The following is a 27,282-nucleotide window of genomic DNA, read 5'->3' on the forward strand; positions in this document are numbered from 1 at the left end:
GTCTCTGTGTACAGAGTCTCTCTCTGTGTACAGAGTCTGTGGGTCTCTATGTACAGAGTCTGTGGGTCTCTGTGTACAGAGTCTGTGGGTCTCTGTGTACAGAGTCTGTGTGTCTCTGTGTACAGAGTCTGTGTGTCTCTGTGTACAGAGTCTGTGGGTCTCTGTGTACAGAGTCTGTGTGTCTCTGTGTACAGAGTCTGTGTGTCTCTGTGTACAGAGTCTGTGAGTCTCTGTGTACAGAATCTGTGGGTCTCTGTGTACAGAGTCTGTGGGTCTCTGTGTACAGAGTCTGTGGGTCTCTATGTACAGAGTCTATGGGTCTCTGTGTACAGAGTCTCTGGGTCTCTGTGTACAGAGTCTCTCTCTGTGTACAGAGTCTGTGGGTCTCTATGTACAGAGTCTGTGGGTCTCTGTGTACAGAGTCTGTGGGTCTCTGTGTACAGAGTCTGTGGGTCTCTGTGTACAGATTCTGTGGGTCTCTGTGTACAGAGTTTGTGGGTCTCTGTGTGAGTTTGTGGGTCTCTGTGTGTGAGTCTGTGGGTCTCTATGTGAGTCTGTGGGTCTCTGTGTAACTCTATGGGTCTCTGTGTACAGAGTCTGTGGGTTTCTGTGTACAGAGTCTGTGGGTCTCTGTGTACAGAGTCTGTGGGTCTCTGTGTACAGAGTCTGTGGGTCTCTGTGTACAGAGTCTGTGGGTCTCTGTGTACAGAGTCTGTGGGTCTCTGTGTACAGAGTCTGTGGGTCTCTGTGTATAGAGTCTCTCTCTGTGTACAGAGTCTGTGGGTCTCTATGTACAGAGTCTGTGGGTCTCTGTGTACAGAGTCTGTGGGTCTCTGTGTACAGAGTCTGTGGGTCTCTGTGTACAGAGTTTGTGGGTCTCTGTGTACAGAGTTTGTGGGTCTCTGTGTGTGTCTGTGGGTCTCTTTGTGTGAGTCTGTGTGTCTCTGTGTACAGAGTCTGTGTGTCTCTGTGTACAGAGTCTGTGGGTCTCTGTGTACAGAGTCTGTGAGTCTCTGTGTACAGAGTCTGTGGGTCTCTGTGTACAGAATCTGTGGGTCTCTGTGTACAGAGTCTGTGGGTCTCTGTGTACAGAGTCTGTGGGTCTCTATGTACAGAGTCTATGGGTCTCTGTGTACAGAGTCTCTGGGTCTCTGTGTACAGAGTCTCTCTCTGTGTACAGAGTCTGTGGGTCTCTATGTACAGAGTCTGTGGGTCTCTGTGTACAGAGTCTGTGGTTCTCTGTGTACAGAGTCTGTGGGTCTCTGTGTACAGAGTCTGTGGGTCTCTGTGTACAGAGTCTGTGGGTCTCTGTGTACAGAGTCTGTGAGTCTCTGTGTGTGAGTCTGTGGGTCTCTGTGTGAGTCTGTGGGTCTCTGTGTGGGACTGTGGGTCTCTGTGTGAGTCTGTGGGTCTCTGTGTGAGTCTGTGTGTCTCTGTGTACAGAGTCTGTGTGTCTCTGTGTACAGAGTCTGTGGGTCTCTGTGTACAGAGTCTGTGAGTCTCTGTGTACAGAGTCTGTGGGTCTCTGTGTACAGAATCTGTGGGTCTCTGTGTACAGAGTCTGTGGGTCTCTGTGTACAGAGTCTGTGGGTCTCTATGTACAGAGTCTATGGGTCTCTGTGTACAGAGTCTCTGGGTCTCTGTGTACAGAGTCTCTCTCTGTGTACAGAGTCTGTGGGTCTCTATGTACAGAGTCTGTGGGTCTCTGTGTACAGAGTCTGTGGTTCTCTGTGTACAGAGTCTGTGGGTCTCTGTGTACAGAGTCTGTGGGTCTCTGTGTACAGAGTCTGTGGGTCTCTGTGTACAGAGTCTGTGAGTCTCTGTGTGTGAGTCTGTGGGTCTCTGTGTGAGACTGTGGGCCTCCGTGTACAGAGTCTACAGAGCTCTGTGTACAGAGTCTGTGGGTCTCTGTGTACAGAGTCTGTGGGTCTCTGTGTGTGAGTCTGTGGGTCTCTGTGTGGGACTGTGGGTCTAACAGTGAGGGAAAAAAAGTATTTGATCCCCTGCTGACTTTGTACGTTTGCCCACTGACAAAGAAATAATCAGTCTATAATTTTAATGGTAGGTCTATTTGAACAGTGAGAGACAGAATAACAACAAAACAATCCAGAAAAACGCATGTCAAAAATGTTATAAATTGATTTGCATTTTAATGCCCCCCTCTCAATCAGAAAGATTTCCCGCTCCCAGGTGTCTTTTATACAGACGACGAGCTGAGATTAGGAGCACTCCCTTTAAGAGTGTGCTCCTAATCGCAGCTTGTTACCTGTCTAGTGTTCGATTTCACTCGGACAACTTCTGCCTTTCTCCGAACACCGCTGTATTTACAACTCTCAGCATGTCCTCCACATTCCACAGTATCCATGTCGCCACGGCTCGCTCGCCACCTTTGTCTCTCCACTCCCCCACGATCACTTCGCTTACTCCGCCGCTAACTTCTCCGTCGCCGCTATCACCGTCGCTATGCTCACTCCAAGCTCCTTCTCCAACTCCGTCTCCAACTCCGTCTCACACTCAGCGACTCCGCACTCAGAGTCTACACACTCAGAGTCTACACACACAGAGTCTACACACTCAGAGTCTACACACTCAGAGTCTACACACTCAGAGTCTACACACACAGCGTCACCACACACAGCGTCTTCACACACAGCGTCTTCACACACAGCGTGTACACACACAGCGACCTCACACACAGCGTCTTCACACACAGCGTCTTCACACTCAGCGTCTACACACACAGCGTCTTCACACACAGCGTCTTCACACACAGCGTCTTCACACACAGCGTCTTCACACACAGCGTCCACACACAGCGACTCCACACACAGCGACTCCACACACAGTGTCTTCACACACAGCGACTACACACACAGCGTCTACACACACAGCGTCGTCACACACAGCGTCTACACACACAGCGTCTTCACACACAGTGTCACCACACACAGCGTCTTCACACACAGCGTCTTCACACACAGCGTCTTCACACACAGCGTCTACACACACAGCGTCTACACACACAGCGACTCCACACACAGCGACTCCACACACAGCGTCTTCACACACAGCGACTTCACACACAGCGACTCCACACACAGCGACTCCACACACAGCGTCTACACACACAGCGTCTTCACACACAGCGTCTACACACACAGCGACCTCACACACAGCGTCTTCACACACAGCGTCTTCACACACAGCGACCTCACACACAGTGTCTTCACACACAGCGTCTTCACACACAGCGACCTCACACACAGCGTCTACACACACAGCGTCTACACACACAGCGTCTACACACACAGCGTCTTCACACACAGCGTCTTCACACACAGCGTCTTCACACACAGTGTCTTCACACACAGCGTCTTCACACACAGCGTCTTCACACACAGCGTCTTCACACACAGCGTCTTCACACACAGCGTCTACACACACAGCGACCTCACACACAGCGTCTTCACACACAGCGTCTACACACACAGCGTCTACACACACAGCGTCTTCACACACAGTGTCTTCACACACAGCGTCTTCACACACAGCGTCTTCACACACAGCGTCACCACACACAGTGTCTACACACACAGTGTCTACACACACAGCGTCTTCACACACAGCGTCTTCACACACAGCGTCACCACACACAGCGTCTACACACACAGCGTCTTCACACACAGCGTCTACACACACAGCGTCTTCACACACAGCGTCTACACACACAGCGTGTACACACACAGCGTCTTCACACACAGCGTCTTCACACACAGCGTCTACACACACAGCGTCTTCACACACAGCGTCTTCACACACAGCGTCTACACACACAGCGTCTTCACACACAGCGTCTTCACACACAGCGTCTATACACACAGCGTCTTCACACACAGTGTCTTCACACACAGCGTCTTCACACACAGCGTCTACACACACAGCGTCTTCACACACAGCGTCTTCACACACAGCGTCTTCACACACAGCGTCTTCACACACAGCGTCTACACACACAGCGTCTTCACACACAGCGTCTTCACACACAGCGTCTTCACACACAGCGTCTTCACACACAGCGTCACCACACTCAGTGTCTTCACACTCAGCGTCTACACACACAGCGTCTTCACACACAGCGTCTTCACACACAGCGACCTCACACACAGCGTCTTCACACACAGTGTCTTCACACACAGCGACCTCACACACAGCGTCTACACACACAGCGTCTACACACACAGCGTCTACACACACAGCGTCTTCACACACAGCGTCTACACACACAGCGTCTACACACACAGCGTCTACACACTCAGTGTCTTCACACACAGCGTCTACACACACAGCGTCTTCACACACAGCGTCTTCACACACAGCGACTTCACACACAGCGTCTACACATACAGCGTCTTCACACACAGCGACTACACACACAGCGTCTTCACACACAGCGTCTTCACACACAGCGTCTACACACACAGCGTCTTCACACACAGCGTCTTCACACACAGCGTCTACACACACAGCGTCTTCACACACAGCGTCTTCACACACAGCGTCTTCACACACAGCGTCTACACACACAGCGACCTCACACACAGCGTCTTCACACACAGTGTCTTCACATTCAGACACAGCGTCTTCCCACACAGCGTCTTCACACTCAGCGACTCCACACACAGCGTCTTCACACACAGCGTCTTCACACACAGCGTCACCACACACAGCGTCTTCACACACAGCGTCTTCACACACAGCGTCTTCACACACAGCGTCTTCACACACAGCGTCTTCACACACAGCGACCTCACACACAGCGTCTTCACACTCAGCGTCTTCACACACAGCGTCTTCACACACAGCGTCTTCACACAAAGCGTCTTCACACACAGCGTCTTCACACACAGCGTCTTCACACACAGCATCTTCACACACAGCGTCTACACACACAGCGTCTTCACACACAGCGTCTTCACACACAGCGTCTTCACACACAGCGTCTTCACACACAGCGTCTACACACACAGCGTCTACACACTCAGCGTCTACACACACAGCGTCTTCACACACAGCGTCACCACACACAGCGTCTTCACACACAGCGTCTTCACACACAGCGTCTTCACACACAGCGTCTTCACACACAGCGTCTACACACACAGCGTCTTCACACACAGCGTCTTCACACTCAGCGTCTACACACACAGTGTCTACACACACAGCGTCTACACACACAGCATCTTCACACACAGCGTCTTCACACACAGCGTCTTCACACACAGCGTCTTCACACACAGCGTCACCACACACAGCGTCTTCACACACAGCGTCTTCACACACAGAGTCTTCACACACAGCGTCACCACACTCAGTGTCTACACACACAGCGTCTTCACACTCAGCGTGTACACACACAGCGTCTTCACACACAGCGTCTTCACACACAGCGTCACCACACTCAGTGTCTACACACACAGCGTCTTCACACACAGTGTCTACACACACAGCGTCTTCACACACAGCGTGTACACACACAGCGTCTTCACACACAGCGTCTCCACACACAGCGTGTACACACACAGCGTCTTCACACACAGAGTCTACACACACAGAGTCTACACACACAGTGTCTTCACACACAGCGTCTTCACACACAGCGTCTACACACACAGCGTCTTCACACACAGCGTCTTCACACACAGCGTCTACACACACAGCGTGTACACACACAGTGTCTTCACACACAGCGTCTTCACACACAGCGTCTTCACACACAGCGTCTTCACACACAGCGTCTTCACACACAGCGTCTTCACACACAGCGTCTTCACACACAGCGTCTTCACACACAGCGTCCACACACAGCGACTCCACACACAGCGACTCCACACACAGTGTCTTCACACACAGCGACTACACACACAGCGTCTACACACACAGCGTCACCACACACAGCGTCATCACACACAGCGTCTTCACACACAGCGTCTACACACACAGCGTCTTCACACACAGCGTCTTCACACACAGCGTCTACACACACAGCGTCTACACACTCAGCGTCTACACACACAGCGTCTAGACACACAGCGTCTTCACACACAGCGTCTTCACACACAGCGTCTTCACACACAGCGTCTTCACACACAGCGTCTACACACACAGCGTCTTCACACACAGCGTCTTCACACTCAGCGTCTACACACACAGTGTCTACACACACAGCATCTACACACACAGCATCTTCACACACAGCGTCTTCACACACAGCGTCTTCACACACAGCGTCTACACACACAGCGTCTACACACACAGCGTCTTCACACACAGCGTCACCACACACAGTGTCTTCACACACAGCGTCTTCACAGACAGCGTCTTCACACACAGCGTCACCACAGACAGCGTCTTCACACACAGCGTCTTCACACACAGCGTCTACACACACAGCGTCTTCACACACAGCGTCACCACACACAGCGTCTTCACACACAGCGACTACACACACAGCGTCTTCACACACAGCGTCTTCACACACAGCGTCTTCACACACAGCGTCTTCACACACAGCATCTTCACACACAGCGTCTCCACACTCAGCGTCTTCACACACAGCGACCTCACACACAGCGTCTTCACACACAGCGTCTTCACACTCAGTGTCTACACACACAGCGTCTTCACACACAGCGACCTCACACACAGCGTCTTCACACACAGCGTCTTTACACACAGCGTCTACACACACAGCGTCTTCACACACAGCGTCTTCACACACAGCGTCTTCACACACAGTGTCTTCGCACACAGCGTCTTCACACACAGCGTCTACACACACAGCGTCTTCACACACAGCGTCTACACACACAGCGTCTACACACACAGCGTCTTCACACACAGCGTCACCACACACAGCGTCTTCACACACAGCGTCTTCACACACAGTGTCTCCACACACAGCGTCTACACACACAGCGTCTTCACACACAGCGTCTTCACACACAGCGTCTACACACACAGCGTCTACACACACAGCGTCTTCACACTCAGCGTCTTCACACACAGCGTCTTCACACACAGCGTCTTCACACACAGCGTCTTCACACACAGCGTCTACACACACAGCGTCTTCACACACAGCGTCTTCACACACAGCGTCTACACACACAGCGTCTTCACACACAGCGTCTTCACACACAGCGTCTTCACACACAGCGTCTTCACACACAGTGTCTTCACACACAGCGTCTTCACACACAGCGTCTACACACACAGCGTCTTCACACACAGCGTCTTCACACACAGCGTCTTCACACACAGCGTCTTCACACACAGCGTCTACACACACAGCGTCTTCACACACAGCGTCTTCACACACAGCGTCTTCACACACAGCGTCACCACACTCAGTGTCTTCACACTCAGCGTCTACACACACAGCGTCTTCACACACAGCGTCTTCACACACAGCGACCTCACACACAGCGTCTTCACACACAGTGTCTTCACACACAGCGACCTCACACACAGCGTCTACACACTCAGCGTCTACACACACAGCGTCTACACATACAGCGTCTTCACACACAGCGACTACACACACAGCGTCTTCACACACAGCGTCTTCACACACAGCGTCTACACACACAGCGTCTTCACACACAGCGTCTTCACACACAGCGTCTACACACACAGCGTCTTCACACACAGCGTCTTCACACACAGCGTCTTCACACACAGCGTCTACACACACAGCGTCTACACACTCAGCGTCTACACACACAGCGTCTAGACACACAGCGTCTTCACACACAGCGTCTTCACACACAGCGTCTTCACACACAGCGTCTTCACACACAACGTCTACACACACAGCGTCTTCACACACAGCGTCTTCACACTCAGCGTCTACACACACAGTGTCTACACACACAGCGTCTACACACACAGCATCTTCACACACAGCGTCTTCACACACAGCGTCTTCACACACAGCGTCTACACACACAGCGTCTACACACACAGCGTCTTCACACACAGCGTCTTCACACACAGCGACTCCACACACAGCGTCTTCACACACAGCGTCTTCACACACAGCGACTTCACACACAGCGTCTACACACACAGCGTCTACACACACAGCGTCTTCACACACAGCGTCTTCACACACAGCGACTCCACACACAGCGTCTTCACACACAGCGTCTTCACACACAGCGTCTTCACACACAGCGTCTACACACACAGCGTCTTCACACACAGCGTCTTCACACACAGCGACTCCACACACAGCGTCTTCACACACAGCGTCTTCACACACAGCGTCTTCACACACAGCGTCTTCACACACAGCGTCTACACACACAGCGTCTACACACACAGCGTCTACACACACAGCGTCTTCACACACAGCGTCACCACACACAGCGTCTTCACACACAGCGTCTTCACACACAGCGTCTTCACACACAGCGTCACCACACTCAGTGTCTACACACACAGCGTCTTCACACACAGTGTCTACACACACAGCGTCTTCACACACAGCGTGTACACACACAGCGTCTTCACACACAGCGTCTCCACACACAGCGTGTACACACACAGCGTCTTCACACACAGAGTCTACACACACAGAGTCTACACACACAGTGTCTTCACACACAGCGTCTTCACACACAGCGTCTACACACACAGCGTCTTCACACACAGCGTCTTCACACACAGCGTCTACACACACAGCGTGTACACACACAGCGTCTTCACACACAGCGTCTTCACACACAGCGTCTTCACACACAGCGTCTTCACACACAGCGTCTTCACACACAGCGTCTTCACACACAGCGTCTTCACACACAGCGTCACCACACACGTGTCTTCACACACAGTGTCTTCACACACAGCGTCTTCACACACAGCGTCTTCACACACAGCGTCACCACACACAGTGTCTACACACACAGTGTCTACACACACAGCGTCTTCACACACAGCGTCTTCACACACAGCGTCACCACACACAGCGTCTACACACACAGCGTCTTCACACACAGCGTCTACACACACAGCGTCTTCACACACAGCGTCTACACACACAGCGTGTACACACACAGCGTCTTCACACACAGCGTCTTCACACACAGCGTCTTCACACACAGCGTCTACACACACAGCGTCTTCACACACAGCGTCTTCACACACAGAGTCTCCACACACAGCGTCTCCACACACAGCGTCTTCACACACAGCGTCTTCACACACAGCGACTCCACACACAGCGTCTTCACACACAGCGTCTACACACACAGCGTCTTCACACACAGCGTCTACACACACAGCGTCTTCACACACAGCGACTTCACACACAGCGTGTACACACACAGCGTCTTCACACACAGCGTCTACACACACAGCGTCTTCACACACAGCGTCTTCACACACAGCGTCTACACACACAGCGTCTTCACACACAGCGTCTACACACACAGCGTCTTCACACACAGCGTCTTCACACACAGCGTCTACACACACAGCGTCTTCACACACAGCGTCTTCACACACAGCGTCTTCACACACAGCGTCTACACACACAGCGACCTCACACACAGCGTCTTCACACACAGTGTCTTCACATTCAGACACAGCGTCTTCCCACACAGCGTCTTCACACTCAGCGACTCCACACACAGCGTCTTCACACACAGCGTCTTCACACACAGCGTCACCACACACAGCGTCTTCACACACAGCGTCTTCACACACAGCGTCTTCACACACAGCGTCTTCACACACAGCGACCTCACACACAGCGTCTTCACACTCAGCGTCTTCACACACAGCGTCTTCACACACAGCGTCTTCACACACAGCGTCTTCACACACAGCGTCTTCACACACAGCGTCTTCACACACAGCGTCTTCACACACAGCGTCTACACACACAGCGTCTTCACACACAGCGTCTTCACACACAGCGTCTTCACACACAGCGTCTTCACACACAGCGTCTACACACACAGCGTCTACACACTCAGCGTCTACACACACAGCGTCTAGACACACAGCGTCTTCACACACAGCGTCTTCACACACAGCGTCTTCACACACAGCGTCTTCACACACAGCGTCTACACACACAGCGTCTTCACACACAGCGTCTTCACACTCAGCGTCTACACACACAGTGTCTACACACACAGCGTCTACACACACAGCATCTTCACACACAGCGTCTTCACACACAGCGTCTTCACACACAGCGTCTACACACACAGCGTCTACACACACAGCGTCTTCACACACAGCGTCTTCACACACAGCGACTCCACACACAGCGTCTTCACACACAGCGTCTTCACACACAGCGACTTCACACACAGCGTCTACACACACAGCGTCTACACACACAGCGTCTTTACACACAGCGTCTACACACACAGCGTCTACACACACAGCGTCTACACACACAGCGTCTTCACACACAGCGTCACCACACACAGCGTCTTCACACACAGCGTCTTCACACACAGCGTCTTCACACACAGCGTCACCACACTCAGTGTCTACACACACAGCGTCTTCACACTCAGCGTGTACACACACAGCGTCTTCACACACAGCGTCTTCACACACAGCGTCACCACACTCAGTGTCTACACACACAGCGTCTTCACACACAGTGTCTACACACACAGCGTCTTCACACACAGCGTGTACACACACAGCGTCTTCACACACAGCGTCTCCACACACAGCGTGTACACACACAGCGTCTTCACACACAGAGTCTACACACACAGAGTCTACACACACAGTGTCTTCACACACAGCGTCTTCACACACAGCGTCTACACACACAGCGTCTTCACACACAGCGTCTTCACACACAGCGTCTACACACACAGCGTGTACACACACAGTGTCTTCACACACAGCGTCTTCACACACAGCGTCTTCACACACAGCGTCTTCACACACAGCGTCTTCACACACAGCGTCTTCACACACAGCGTCCACACACAGCGACTCCACACACAGCGACTCCACACACAGTGTCTTCACACACAGCGACTACACACACAGCGTCTACACACACAGCGTCACCACACACAGCGTCATCACACACAGCGTCTTCACACACAGCGTCTACACACACAGCGTCTTCACACACAGAGTCTTCACACACAGCATCTTCACACACAGCGTCTTCACACACAGCGTCTACACACACAGCGTCTACATACACAGCGTCACCACACACAGTGTCTTCACACACAGCGTCTTCACAGACAGCGTCTTCACACACAGCGTCACCACAGACAGCGTCTTCACACACAGCGTCTTCACACACAGCGTCTACACACACAGCGTCTTCACACACAGCGTCACCACACACAGCGTCTTCACACACAGCGACTACACACACAGCGTCTTCACACACAGCGTCTTCACACACAGCGTCTTCACACACAGCGTCTTCACACACAGCATCTTCACACACAGCGTCTCCACACTCAGCGTCTTCACACACAGCGACCTCACACACAGCGTCTTCACACACAGCGTCTTCACACTCAGTGTCTACACACACAGCGTCTTCACACACAGCGACCTCACACACAGCGTCTTCACACACAGCGTCTTTACACACAGCGTCTACACACACAGCGTCTTCACACACAGCGTCTTCACACACAGCGTCTTCACACACAGTGTCTTCGCACACAGCGTCTTCACACACAGCGTCTACACACACAGCGTCTTCACACACAGCGTCTACACACACAGCGTCTACACACACAGCGTCTTCACACACAGCGTCACCACACACAGCGTCTTCACACACAGCATCTTCACACACAGTGTCTCCACACACAGCGTCTACACACACAGCGTCTTCACACACAGCGTCTTCACACACAGCGTCTACACACACAGCGTCTACACACAGCGTCTACACACACAGCGTCTTCACACTCAGCGTCTTCACACACAGCGTCTTCACACACAGCGTCTTCACACACAGCGTCTTCACACACAGCGTCTACACACACAGCGTCTTCACACACAGCGTCTTCACACACAGCGTCTACACACACAGCGTCTTCACACACAGCGTCTTCACACACAGCGTCTTCACACACAGCGTCTTCACACACAGTGTCTTCACACACAGCGTCTTCACACACAGCGTCTACACACACAGCGTCTTCACACACAGCGTCTTCACACACAGCGTCTTCACACACAGTGTCTTCACACACAGCGTCTTCACACACAGCGTCTACACACACAGCGTCTTCACACACAGCGTCTTCACACACAGCGTCTTCACACACAGCGTCTTCACACACAGCGTCACCACACTCAGTGTCTTCACACTCAGCGTCTACACACACAGCGTCTTCACACACAGCGTCTTCACACACAGCGACCTCACACACAGCGTCTTCACACACAGTGTCTTCACACACAGCGACCTCACACACAGCGTCTTCACACACAGCGACTCCACACACAGCGTCTTCACACACAGCGTCTTCACACACAGCGTCTTCACACACAGTGTCTTCACACACAGCGTGTACACACACAGCGTCTTCACACACAGCGTCTACACACTCAGCGTCTACACACACAGCGTCTACACACTCAGTGTCTTCACACACAGCGTCTACACACACAGCGTCTTCACACACAGCGTCTTCACACACAGCGACTTCACACACAGCGTCTACACATACAGCGTCTTCACACACAGCGACTACACACACAGCGTCTTCACACACAGCGTCTTCACACACAGCGTCTACACACACAGCGTCTTCACACACAGCGTCTTCACACACAGCGTCTACACACACAGCGTCTTCACACACAGCGTCTTCACACACAGCGTCTTCACACACAGCGTCTACACACACAGCGTCTACACACTCAGCGTCTACACACACAGCGTCTAGACACACAGCGTCTTCACACACAGCGTCTTCACACACAGCGTCTTCACACACAGCGTCTTCACACACAGCGTCTACACACACAGCGTCTTCACACACAGCGTCTTCACACTCAGCGTCTACACACACAGTGTCTACACACACAGCGTCTACACACACAGCATCTTCACACACAGCGTCTTCACACACAGCGTCTTCACACACAGCGTCTACACACACAGCGTCTACACACACAGCGTCTTCACACACAGCGTCTTCACACACAGCGACTCCACACACAGCGTCTTCACACACAGCGTCTTCACACACAGCGACTTCACACACAGCGTCTACACACACAGCGTCTACACACACAGCGTCTTCACACACAGCGTCTACACACACAGCATCTACACACACAGCGTCTACACACACAGCGTCTTCACACACAGCGTCACCACACACAGCGTCTTCACACACAGCGTCTTCACACACAGCGTCTTCACACACAGCGTCACCACACTCAGTGTCTACACACACAGCGTCTTCACACTCAGCGTGTACACACACAGCGTCTTCACACACAGCGTCTTCACACACAGCGTCACAACACTCAGTGTCTACACACACAGCGTCTTCACACACAGTGTCTACACACACAGCGTCTTCACACACAGCGTGTACACACACAGCGTCTTCACACACAGCGTCTCCACACACAGCGTGTACACACACAGCGTCTTCACACACAGAGTCTACACACACAGAGTCTACACACACAGTGTCTTCACACACAGCGTCTTCACACACAGCGTCTACACACACAGCGTCTTTACACACAGCGTCTTCACACACAGCGTCTACACACACAGCGTGTACACACACAGTGTCTTCACACACAGCGTCTTCACACACAGCGTCTTCACACACAGCGTCTTCACACACAGCGTCTTCACACACAGCGTCTTCACACACAGCGTCTTCACACACAGCGTCTTCACACACAGCGTCACCACACACGTGTCTTCACACACAGCGTCTACACACACAGCGTCTTCACACACAGCGTCTTCACACACAGCGTCTTCACACACAGCGTGTACACACACAGTGTCACCACACACGTGTCTTCACACACAGCGTCTACACACACAGCGTCTTCACACACAGTGTCTTCACACACAGTGTCTTCACACACAGCGTCTTCACACACAGCGTCTTCACACACAGCGTCACCACACACAGTGTCTACACACACAGTGTCTACACACACAGCGTCTTCACACACAGCGTCTTCACACACAGCGTCACCACACACAGCGTCTACACACACAGCGTCTTCACACACAGCGTCTACACACACAGCGTCTTCACACACAGCGTCTACACACACAGCGTGTACACACACAGCGTCTTCACACACAGCGTCTTCACACACAGCGTCTTCACACACAGCGTCTACACACACAGCGTCTTCACACACAGCGTCTTCACACACAGAGTCTTCACACACAGCGTCTCCACACACAGCGTCTCCACACACAGCGTCTTCACACACAGCGTCTTCACACACAGCGACTCCACACACAGCGTCTTCACACACAGCGTCTACACACACAGCGTCTTCACACACAGCGTCTACACACACAGCGTCTTCACACACAGCGACTTCACACACAGCGTGTACACACACAGCGTCTTCACACACAGCGTCTACACACACAGCGTCTTCACACACAGCGTCTTCACACACAGCGTCTACACACACAGCGTCTTCACACACAGCGTCTACACACACAGCGTCTTCACACTCAGCGTCTTCACACACAGCGTCTACACACACAGCGTCTCCACACACACAGCATCTACACACACAGCGTCTTCACACTCAGCGACTCCACACACAGCGTCTTCACACACAGCGTCTTCACACACAGCGACTACACACACAGCGTCTTCACACACAGTGTCTCCTCACACAGCGTCTTTACACACAGCGACTACACACACAGCGTCTTCACACACAGCGTCTTCACACACAGCGTCTTCACACACAGCGTCTTCACACACAGCGTCTTCACACACAGTGTCTACACACACAGCGTCTACACACACAGCGTCTTCACACTCAGTGTCTACACACACAGCGTCTTCACACACAGCGTCTTCACACACAGCGTCTTCACACACAGCGTCTTCACACACAGCGTCTACACGCACAGCGTCTTCACACACAGCGTCTTCACACTCAGCGTCACCACACACAGCGTCTTCACACACAGCGTCCACACACAGCGACTCCACACACAGCGACTCCACACACAGCGTCTTCACACACAGCGTCTTCACACACAGCGTCTTCACACACAGCGTGTACACACACAGCGTCTTCACACACAGTGTCTTCACACACAGCGTCTTCACACACAGCGTCTACACACACAGCGACCTCACACACAGCGTCTTCACACACAGCGTCTTCACACACAGCGTCTACACACACAGCGTCTTCACACACAGCGTCTTCACACACAGCGTCTACACACACAGCGTCTACACACACAGCGTCTTCACACACAGCGTCTTCACACACAGCGTCTTCACACACAGCGTCTTCACACACAGCGTCTTCACACACAGCGTCTTCACACACAGCGTCTTCACACACAGCGACCTCACACACAGCGTCTTCACACACAGCGTCTCCACACACATCGTCTTCACACTCAGTGTCTACACACACAGCGTCTTCACACACAGCGACCTCACACACAGCGTCTTCACACACAGCGTCTTCACACTCAGCGTCACCACACACAGCGTCTTCACACACAGCGTCCACACACAGCGACTCCACACACAGCGACTCCACACACAGCGTCTTCACACACAGCGTCTTCACACACAGCGTCTTCACACACAGCGTGTACACACACAGCGTCTTCACACACAGTGTCTTCACACACAGCGTCTACACACACAGCGTCTACACACACAGCGACCTCACACACAGCGTCTTCACACACAGCGTCTTCACACACAGCGTCTACACACACAGCGTCTTCACACTCAGCGTCTTCACACTCAGTGTCTACACACACAGCGTCTTCACACACAGCGTCTTCACACACAGCGACCTCACACACAGCGTCTTCACACACAGCGTCTTCACACACAGCGTCTCCACACACAGCGTCTTCACACTCAGTGTCTACACACACAGCGTCTTCACACACAGCGACCTCACACACAGCGTCTTCACACACAGCGTCTTCACACACAGTGTCTCCTCACACAGCGTCTTCACACACAGCGTCTTCACACACAGCGTCTTCACACACAGCGACTTCACACACAGCATCTCCACACACAGCGTCTTCACACACAGCGTCTACACACACAGCGTCTTCACACACAGCGTCTCCACACACAGCGACTTCACACACAGCATCTCCACACACAGCGTCTCCACACACAGCGTCTTCACAGACAGCGTCTCCACACACAGCGTCTACACACACAGCGACTTCACACTCAGCGACTCCGCACACAGCGACTCCAACCTCCAACTCTTCACTCCAGCTCCCCTAAGCACTCCAGCTTCAACCCATCTCCAAGCTCAACTCCCTTCAACTCAACTCCGCCTCCCCCTGTTGACTCCGACTCCCGCTCTTATACCCGCTCTCATTACACCCACAATTAATTAACCCGCGTCCCAACGGCGCTCAGCAGTGACCATGGCACCTGTTTCTCCTCCAGACTTCCAGACGCCTCTCCATCCCCGGAAACAGCACCAACCAATCACAGCCGTCCACGGCTACCCAAACTTAATTGCCCCAACATAACCTGCACTGTATTCGCCTTCGCTACAGGCTGACCCAAGATACCCCGTACTGTCTGTGTGTCCATGTGATCATGCTGTTTCCACAACGCCCCTTCGTACTCCACTACACCTGTATAACAGACACCTGTCCACAGAAGCAATCAATCAATCAGATTCCAAACTTTCCACCGTGGCCAAGACCAAAGAGCTCTCCAAGGATGTCAGGGACAAGATTGTAGACCTACACATGGCTGGAATGGGCTACAAGATCATTGCCAAGCAGCTTGGTGAGAAGGTGACAACAGTTGGTGCGATTATTCGCAAATGGAAGAAACACAAAAGAACTGTCAATCTCCCTCGGCCTGGGGCTCCATGCAAGATCTCACCTCGTGGAGTTTCAATGATCATGAGAACGATGAGGAATCAGCCCAGAACTACACGGGAGGATCTTGTCAATGATCTCAAGGCAGCTGGGACCATAGTCACCAAGAAAACAATTGGTAACACACTACGCCATGAAGGACTGAAATCCTGCAGCGCCCGCAAGGTCCCCCTACTCAAGAAAGCCATATACATGCCCGTCTGAAGTTTGCCAATGAACATCTGAATGATTCAGAGGACAACTGGGTGAAAGTGTTGTGGTCAGATGAGACCAAAATGGAGCTCTTCGGCATCAACTCAACTCGCCGTGTTTGGAGGAGGAGGAATGCTGCCTATGACCCCAAGAACACCATCCCCACCGTCAAACATGGAGGTGGAAACGTTATGCTTTAGGGGTCTTTTTCTGCAAAGGGGACAGGACAACTTCAGCACATCAAAGGAACGATGGACGGGGCCATGTACCGTCAAATCTTGGGTGAGAACCTCCTTCCCTCAGCCAGGGCATTGAAAATGGGTCGTGGATGGGTATGCCAGCATGACAATGACCCAAAACACACGGCCAAGGCAACAAAGGAGTGGCTCAAGAAGAAGCAAATTAAGGTCCTGGAGTGGCCTAGCCAGTCTCCAAACCTTAATCTCATAGAAAATCTGTGGAGGGAGCTGAAGGTTCGAGTTGCCAAACGTCAGCCTTGAAACCTTAATGACTTGGAGAAGATCTGCAAAGAGGAGTGGGACAAAATCCCTCCTGAGATGTGTGCAAACCTGGTGGCCAACTACAAGAAACGTCTGACCTCTGTGATTGCCAACAAGGGTTTTGCCACCAAGTACTAAGTTATGTTTTGCAGAGGGGTCAAATACTTATTTCCATCAATAAAATGCAAATCAATTTATAATATTTTTAACATGCGTTTTTCTGGATTTTGTTGTTGTTATTCTGTCTCTCACTGTTCAAATAAACCTACCATTAAAATTATAGACTGATCATTTTTTTGTCAGTGGGCAAACGTACAAAATCAGCAGAGGATCAAATACTTTTTTCCCTCACTGTATGTGAGTCTGTGGGTCTCTGTTTGAGTCTGTGGGTCTCTGTGTGAGTCTGTGGGTCTCTGTGTGTGCGTCTGTGGGTCTCTGTGTGAGTATGTGGGTATCTGTCAGGCGGCACGTGTGTGAACACAACCAACACGGACTCAAATTGATGTTACAGATTTACACCTTGAACCAACTGCATTCACAGACACACCCACTCACTAACCCACTTATCACTCATCCACCTACACACCTACCCACTCACCCACCCGACCACTCACCCACACACCCACCCACCCACCCACTCACCCCCTCAACCACCCACCCAATCGCCCAACCACCCACTCACTCTCTCACCCACTCACCCATCAGCTCCATCTCTTCTCAACCCCTTGCCACCCACTCATCCATCAGCTCCATCTCTTCTCTAGCCCGTGTCTCCCACTCAACCACTCACCCAACAGCTCCATCTCTTCTCCAGCCCGTGCCACCCACTCACCCACCCACTCACCCATCAGCTCCATCTCTTCTCAACCCCTTGCCACCCACTCACCCATCAGCTCCATCTCTTCTCCAGCACGTGCCACCCACTCACCCAATCAGTCACCCACCCACCGACTCACTCACCCAATCAGCTCCGTCTCTTCTCCAGCCCGTGCCACTCACTCACCCATCAGCTCAATCTCTTCTCTAGCCCGTGTCACCCACTCACCCAATCAGTCACCCACTCACCCACCGACTCACTCACCCAATCAGCTCCGTCTCTTCTCCAGCCCGTGTCACTCACTCACCCATCAGCTCCATCTCTTCTCCAGCCCGTTCCACTCACTAACCCATCAGCTCAATCTCTTCTCTAGCCCGTGTCACCCACTCACCCAATCAGTCACCCACTCACCCACCGACTCACTCACCCAATCAGCTCCATCTCTTCTCCAGCCCGTGCCACGCGAGTTTAGACCCACAACCACCACCACCACCACCACCCCCTCTCTCTCTGCTGCTCAACAGAAGCGTCTTGCTGGGCCACGCGTTGGCCGGGCAATGCAGGCCACGTGACCCAGCCGACTCAGCCGTCCTCACTTGCAGGATGAGCTCACCGATGATCGTGATGATGATGATGATGCTGGTGATGATGGGAACGGTGTTGGCCAGATCGTTCAATGTGAATCCGTGAGCTCCTCACACCATCGCAAGGATGGCGGCCCCGCAAGGAGTGACCCACTTTCTTAGATCGTCGGGCCAGTCGTCCGCTCGAATGTTTCAACAACACCACCACCAACAACACCACCACCAACACCACCAACAACACCACCAACAACAACACCACCACCAACAACACCACCACCACCAACACCACCACCACCACCAACAACAACACCACCAACAACACCAACAACAACACCAACAACAACACCAACAACAATACCACCACCAGCACCAACAACACCAACAACAACACCACCAACAACAACACCAACAACAACACCACCAACACCAACAACACCACCACCACCAACAACACACCACCACCAACACCACCAACAACAACACCACCAACACCAACAACAACACCACCAACAACACCACCAACAACACCACCAACAACACCAACACCAACAACACCACTAACAACACCACCAACAACACCACCACCACCAACAACAACACCAAGAACACCACCACCAACACCAACACCACCACCAACACCACCACCACCAACACCACCAACACCAACAACAACACCACACAGTCACACACACAGACACTCACACAGTGACACACACACAGTGACACACACAATAACAGACACAGTGACACACACTCACACAGTGACACACAAAGATAAAGACAAAGATCCCCTGTATAGCCTTATACTGTAGGGACAAGTGCTGTTAGCGAGCACCTATGAAGGCTGGAACGGTACATGAGGGGGTGGGTGGCCAGCACCACGCCCGACCGCCTTTGTCTCCCTAGTGGCAATGTTTACACACCGCACCAGGTACTCATTTGAGGCTGAGTCGACCTAGGGGAGGACCAGGACCGGTTCAGATAATCGTCACTGGTGTTGGCCGTGAGCGGGAATCGAACCCGGGTCGCCAGGTTCATAGCGCAGCGTAGCGCTAACCGCTACACAATGACACACACAATGACACACACACACAGCCAGACACACACAGTGACACAAACACACAGACACACACACAGACACACTCACACAGACACACACACAGTGACACACACAGTGACACACACAGACACACACACAGTGACACACACAGTGACACACACACAAACACACACAACAACAACAACAACCGCCATTCGCCACTAAGTGGCGGTGACGTCACCACGACGCTTGTGCCAGGCTATGTGCACCCTGAGGCCACGTGAAGTGTCGAACGCCCGCTGGCAGGAGGTCACGGGGCAGACCCAGGTGCCACGGGTCGACTGACTGATATGACTGGCTGATGCACCACCTGTGCCCCCTACTGTGGCAACCTGCTGTGCTTTAGCCACCCGGCGCTCCGCTCGCTGTTGTGAGCGTCGCTCCTCCGCCCTCCGTTGTTGTTGGAGGGCGACTGCCTCCAACTGCCCAGTAGCATCCTTCACGTGCCTCCTCCACAGAGGCCGATCTTGACACCGCTGGTACCAGTCATCGGCAAGTCCACTCAGCTCCACGTCCTCCTGTACCACATCACTCCATCTCTTCTCTAGCCCGTGCCGCGCCCGCTTAGCCCCCTCAATCCGGCCAAACAAAAGCTGTTTCGGCATGCGGTGGCTGGGCATGCGGGCTACATGACCCAGCCATCGCAGCCTTGCCTGCCGGAGGAGCTCACCGATGGGACCCTGCCCAGATCTTTCAAGGATTTGTGAGCTCCTCACACAATCCAGTCTGGTTAAACCCAGGATGGATCGTAGGCAGGCCAGCCTAAATGTTTCTAACCGGCGAAGATGTTCCATTAGGGGGTCCACGTTTCGCAAGCGTAGAGAAGGGAGGGAATGACCGTGGCCGAGAAGACCTGAAGCTTAGTGCGGAGCGACAGACCAGGTAGCTTCCACACAGCGTTACGCAACCGATGAAAAGATATTGCCGCTCGACTGATTCGGAGTGAGACCTCTGCTGTTAAACTGGAGCCAGTCATAAGCACACTGCCCAGGTATGGGAAACTCTCCACTCTCTCCATAACTGCCCCATCACCGATTGGGAGTTGTGGGGGTGGAGTGTCCGATGGTACAAAATACCCAGGCAGGTGCTTAGTTTTGGTGGGGCTGATGGTAAGGCCCCACCTCTTAGTGGCACGCTCCAGTCTCAGCAGCAGCGTCTCCAACTCCTCCTCTGACTGAGCAGCTATTACCAAGTCATCAGCATACATAACGTGGTTGAGCAATAGGGAGCCATCCCTTGACCGCACCCGGGCATCGATTAGCCTCCCATTATATCTGTACCATATGGAGATTCCCCCGGTACAGCTATTGAAGGCTTCACGAACTACGTGGTCAAAATAGATGTTAAATAATGTGGGAGCCAGAGGACATCCCTGTCGCACCCCAAGGTGTACAGGGAATGGCTCTGACTCCCGGCCACGTAGTTTTATCCGGGCCCGCTCACCATCATGAAGGTCCTTAATGATCGTGAGCAGAGGGTCAGGTACTCCAAAAGCACGAAGAACGACCCAGAGCCCAGGCCTACTGATGGTATCATAGGCCTTGACCAGGTCAATAAAGCAGAGATGTAGGTCTTGTTGGAATTCCCTACACCTCTGCTGTAGCAGACGGACAGAAAATATGGCATCTGTGCAGGACCGCCCTTTCAGACACACTCACACAGACACACACACACAGTGACACACACACACACACAGTGACACACACACAGACACACACAGACACACAGTGACACACACAGTGACACACACACACACAGTGAGCTGCTCACGTGCCGCCGGGTAGCCTCTGCGCCCGAAACGTCGCCGGTGGAAATCGATCCCGGTTCGGTTGGTCGCTCTCGTAAGCGCAGCAATCGTTGCGCTAATCACTGCGCCACCGCTCCCCTAGCCACGCCCCTCACCCCACGAGGTGGTCAAAGTGCCTCTCCACTCCAGGGCACTCACGCTGGACGACGGTTCGAGGCGGGGACCTCCACGAGGCGAGCGCAGCGATGCAGAAGAGCGCGCGCTGTGGGGAGAGTGGAGCGTGGGGGTGGTTGTTGGTCGAGAGAGAGAGGGGGGAGTGGGGGGTGAGAGGTGGGGGGAGAGAGAGAGGGGGAGGTGGGGGGTGTGGGGAGAGAGAGAGGGGGAAAGTGGGGGGAGAGTGGGGGGGAGAGACAGGGGGGAGTGGGGGGGGTGTGGGGAGAGAGAGTGGGGGTAGAGAGAGTGGGGGGAGTGGGGGGGGGGGGAGAGTGGGGGGGGGGTGGGGGGGGGGGGGGGGTGGGGGAGAGTGGGGGGAGGGGGGGTTGTGGGGGGGGGGATGGTGGGAGAGAGAGTTCACTTCTCACACTCTCTCACACTCTCTCTCACTCTCTCTCACACTCTCACCCTCACACCCTCACACTCTCTCCCTCTCTCACTCTCTCTCACACTCTCACACTCTCTCACTCTCTCCCACACTCTCAACTCTCACACTCTCACACTCTCTCTCCCTCCGCGAGACCACAGCCCTCACACTCTCTCACCCTCACAACTCTCTCACTCTCACACTCTCACCCTCTCTCACCTCTCTCACACTCTCACCCTCACACTCTCTCACTCTCACACTCTCACCCTCTCTCACTCTCTCTCACACTCTCACACTCCCACACTCTCACTCCCACACTCTCACACTCTCTCCCACACCCCCACAACTCTCACTCTCACTCTCTCTCACACTCTCACACTCTGTCACACTCTCACCCTCACACTCTCTCCACACTCTCACACTCTCACTTCACTCTCTCACACTCACACTCTCACACTTCACACTCTCACACTCTCACTCTCACTCTCTCTCACACTCTCACACTCTCACACTTTCACACTCTCACTCTCACACTCTCACTCTCACGCTCTCTCACACTCCACACTCTCACACTTTCACACTCTCTCACACTCATCTCCACTCACACTCTCCCACACTCTCACACTCTCACCCTCACACTCTCTCACACTCTCACCCTCACACTCTCTCACACTCTCACCCTCACACTCTCTCACAGCTCTCACTCACACTCTCACACTCCTCCACTCTCACACTCTCTCACTCTCTCTCACACTCTCTCTCACACTCTCACACTCTCACTCTCACCTCTCTCACACTCTCTCTCACTCTCACACTCTCTCACACTCTCACACTCTACACTCTCTCACTCTCTCTCACTCTCTCACTCTCACACTCTCTCCCCACACTCTCACACTCTCACTCTCTCACTCCTCACACTCTCACACTCTCACTCTCTCTCACACCCCACTCTCACCCTCACACTCTCCCACACTCTCACACTCTCACACTCTCTCTCACTCTCACACATCTCACCTCCACTCTCACTCTCTCTCACACTCTCACACTCTCACTCTCTCTCACACTCTCACTCTCACACTCTCTCACACTCTCTCTCACACTCTCACACTCGCTCTCACACTCTCTCCACACTCTCACACTCTCACACTCTCCCTCTCTCTCACACTCTCCCACTCTCACCCTCACACTCTCCCCACTCTCACACACTCACACTCTCTCACACACTCTCACCCTCACACTCTCTCTCACTCTCTCTCACACTCTCACACTCTCTCTCACACTCTCACACTCTCACTCTCTCTCACACTCTCACACTCTCTCTCACTCTCTCTCACACTCTCACCCTCACACTCTCTCTCACTCTCTCTCACACTCTCACACTCTCTCTCACACTCTCACACTCTCACACTCTCACTCTCTCTCACACTCTCTCTCACACTCTCACACTCTCTCTCACACTCTCCCACACTCTCACTCTCTCTCACTCTCTCTCACTCTCACCCTCACACTCTCACCCTCACACTCCCACACTCTCACACTCTCTCACTCTCACACTCTCTCTCACACTCTCACACTCTCACACTCTCGCCTCTCTCACACCTCACACACTCTCTCACCTCTCTCTCACACTCTCACACTCTCTCTCACACTCTCTCACTCTCCACACTCTCACACTCCTCTCACACTCTCCCACACTCTCACACTCTCTCTCACCCTCTCTCACTCTCTCACACTCTCACACTCTCACACTCTCACACTCTCACTCTCTCTCACATCTCTCACTCTCACACTCTCTCACACTCTCTCTCACACTCTCACACTCTCTCTCACACTCTCTCTCACACTCTAACACTCTCACACTCTCACTCTCTCTCACACTCTCACACTCTCACACCTCTCACTCTCTCCACACTCTCCCACTCTCACCCTCACACTCTCCCACACTCTCACACTCTCACACTCTCTCCACACTCTCTCACACACTCTCACCCTCACACTCTCTCTCACTCTCTCTCACACTCTCACACTCTCTCTCACACTCTCACACTCTCACACTCTCACACTCTCACTCTCTCTCACACTCTACACTCTCTCTCACTCTCTCTCACACTCTCACCCTCACACTCTCTCTCACTCTCTCCTCCTCTCACACTCTCTCTCACACTCTCACACTCTCACACTCTCACTCTCTCTCACACTCTCTCTCACACTCTCACACTCTCTCTCACACTCTCCACCCTCTCACTCTCTCTCACTCTCTCTCACCTCATCCTCACACTCTCACCCTCAACACTCCCACACGCTCACACTCTCTCACTCTCACACTCTCTCTCACACTCTCACACTCTCACACTCTCGCTCTCTCTCACACTCTCACACTCTCTCACTCTCTCTCACACTCTACCACTCTCTCTCACTCTCTCTCACTCTCACACTCTCACACTCTCTCTCACACTCTCCCACACTCTCACACCCTCTCTCACTCTCTCTCACTCTCTCACACTCTCACACTCTCACACTCTCACACTCTCACTCTCTCTCACACTCTCACTCTCACACTCTCTCACACTCTCTCTCACACACTCTCACACTCTCTCACACTCTCTCTCACACTCTCACACTCTCTCACTCTCTCTCACACTCTCACACTCTCTCTCACTCTCTCTCACTCTCTCACACTCTCACCTCTCACACTCTCACACTCTCACACTCTCTCACACTCTCTCACACACTCTCACCCTCACACTCTCTCTCACTCTCTCTCACACTCTCACACTCTCTCTCACACTCTCACACTCTCACACTCTCACACTCTCACTCTCTCTCTCACCGCTCACACTCTCTCTCCTCTCACCCTCACACTCTCTCTCACTCTCTCTCACACTCTTCACACTCTCTCTCACACTCTCACACTCTCACTCTCTCACTCTCTCTCACACTCTCACACTCTCACACTCTCTCACACTCTCTCTCACACTCTCCCACACTCTCACTCTCTCTCCACTCTACCTCTCACTCACACTCTCACACTCTCACCCCTCACACTCCCATCTCTCTCACACTCTCTCACTCTCACACTCTCTCTCACACTCTCACCACTCTCACACTCTCGCTCTCTCTCACACTCTCACACTCTCTCACTCTCTCTCACACTCTCACACTCTCTCTCACACTCTCTCACTCTCACACTCTCACACTCTCTCTCACACTCTCCCACACTCTCACACTCTCTCTCACTCTCTCTCACTCTCTCACACTCTCACACTCTCACACTCTCACACTCTCACACTCTCACTCTCTCTCACACTCTCACTCTCACACTCTCTCACACTCTCTCTCACACTCTCACACTCTCTCTCACACTCTCTCTCACACTCTCACACTCTCACACTCTCACTCTCTCTCACACTCTCACACTCTCACACTCTCACTCTCTCTCACACTCTCCCACTCTCACCCTCACACTCTCCCACACTCTCACACTCTCACACTCTCTCACACTCTCTCACACACTCTCACCCTCACACTCTCTCTCACTCTCTCTCACACTCTCACACTCTCTCTCACACTCTCACACTCTCACACTCTCACACTCTCACTCTCTCTCACACTCTCACACTCTCTCTCACTCTCTCTCACACTCTCACCCTCACACTCTCTCTCACTCTCTCTCACACTCTCACACTCTCTCTCACACTCTCACACTCTCACACTCTCACTCTCTCTCACACTCTCTCTCACACTCTCACACTCTCTCTCACACTCTCCCACACTCTCACTCTCTCTCACTCTCTCTCACTCTCACCCTCACACTCTCACCCTCACACTCCCACACTCTCACACTCTCTCACTCTCACACTCTCTCTCACACTCTCACACTCTCACACTCTCGCTCTCTCTCACACTCTCCCACACTCTCACTCTCTCTCACACTCTCTCACTCTCACACTCTCACACTCTCTCTCACACTCTCCCACACTCTCACACTCTCTCTCACTCTCTCTCACACTCTCACACTCTCACTCTCTCTCACACTCTCCCACACTCTCACACTCTCTCTCACTCTCTCTCACACTCTCACCCTCACACTCCCACACTCTCACACTCTCTCTCACTCTCTCTCACTCTCTCTCACTCTCACCCTCACACTCTCTCCCACACTCTCACACTCTCTCTCTCTCGGCTGAGAGTCAAGTCAAGGCACCCTTCATACCGTCTCGATCTCACCACACCCACAAACGTTTGCCTATATCGTGATTGTTTTGTTCCACTACATTCATTTTTTTTTTGGGGGGGGGTGGGTGTTTTTACAATTTTTTTAACCAAATATAAATATATATAATTACTTACACAGCCACCACGCAAAGTTCACGAACTCCTCTCTCTCTCTCTGCGTCTCTCTCACCCTGTCACTCTCTCACACACACACACACACGAGAGACAAAGCTCACCCGGGTAGCCTCGAGCGGGGCTGTTAGCGGAAAGTGCTCCGTTATTTTCAACTAAAAAATTCACAAACCAAAATGTTGTTGTTATTTCTTTTTTGTTAAATAAGTTTTTTGTAACCAGGGCCACGAAGGCCCATTCGGCTCTCAGCCTCGTGAGGCTACCCCT

At 52.9% G+C, this 27,282-nt stretch overlaps 1 protein-coding gene across 6 annotated transcripts in view; it reads right to left on the bottom strand.

The window, feature by feature from the left end:
- Positions 1 to 22,405, bottom strand: part of LOC116957928 (venom prothrombin activator pseutarin-C non-catalytic subunit-like) — a 158,420-nt gene extending 136,015 nt beyond the window's left edge. For 5 of the 6 annotated variants that reach the window (XM_076058060.1, XM_076058061.1, XM_076058057.1 and 2 more), the window contains exon 1: positions 22,112 to 22,394. The gene's annotated coding sequence lies outside the window, so the exon portion shown is untranslated. Of the gene's footprint in view, positions 1 to 22,111 lie in introns of all 6 variants that reach the window. The other variant, XM_076058058.1, reaches the window with a different exon arrangement.
- Between the last annotated feature and the right edge of the window lie 4,877 nt (positions 22,406 to 27,282).

This window comes from Petromyzon marinus, assembly GCF_048934315.1.
Source record: "Petromyzon marinus isolate PM22_M1 ecotype Great Lakes invasive population chromosome 67 unlocalized genomic scaffold, UKy_Petmar_22M1.pri1.0 chr67_unloc.6, whole genome shotgun sequence".
NCBI lineage: Eukaryota > Metazoa > Chordata > Hyperoartia > Petromyzontiformes > Petromyzontidae > Petromyzon > Petromyzon marinus.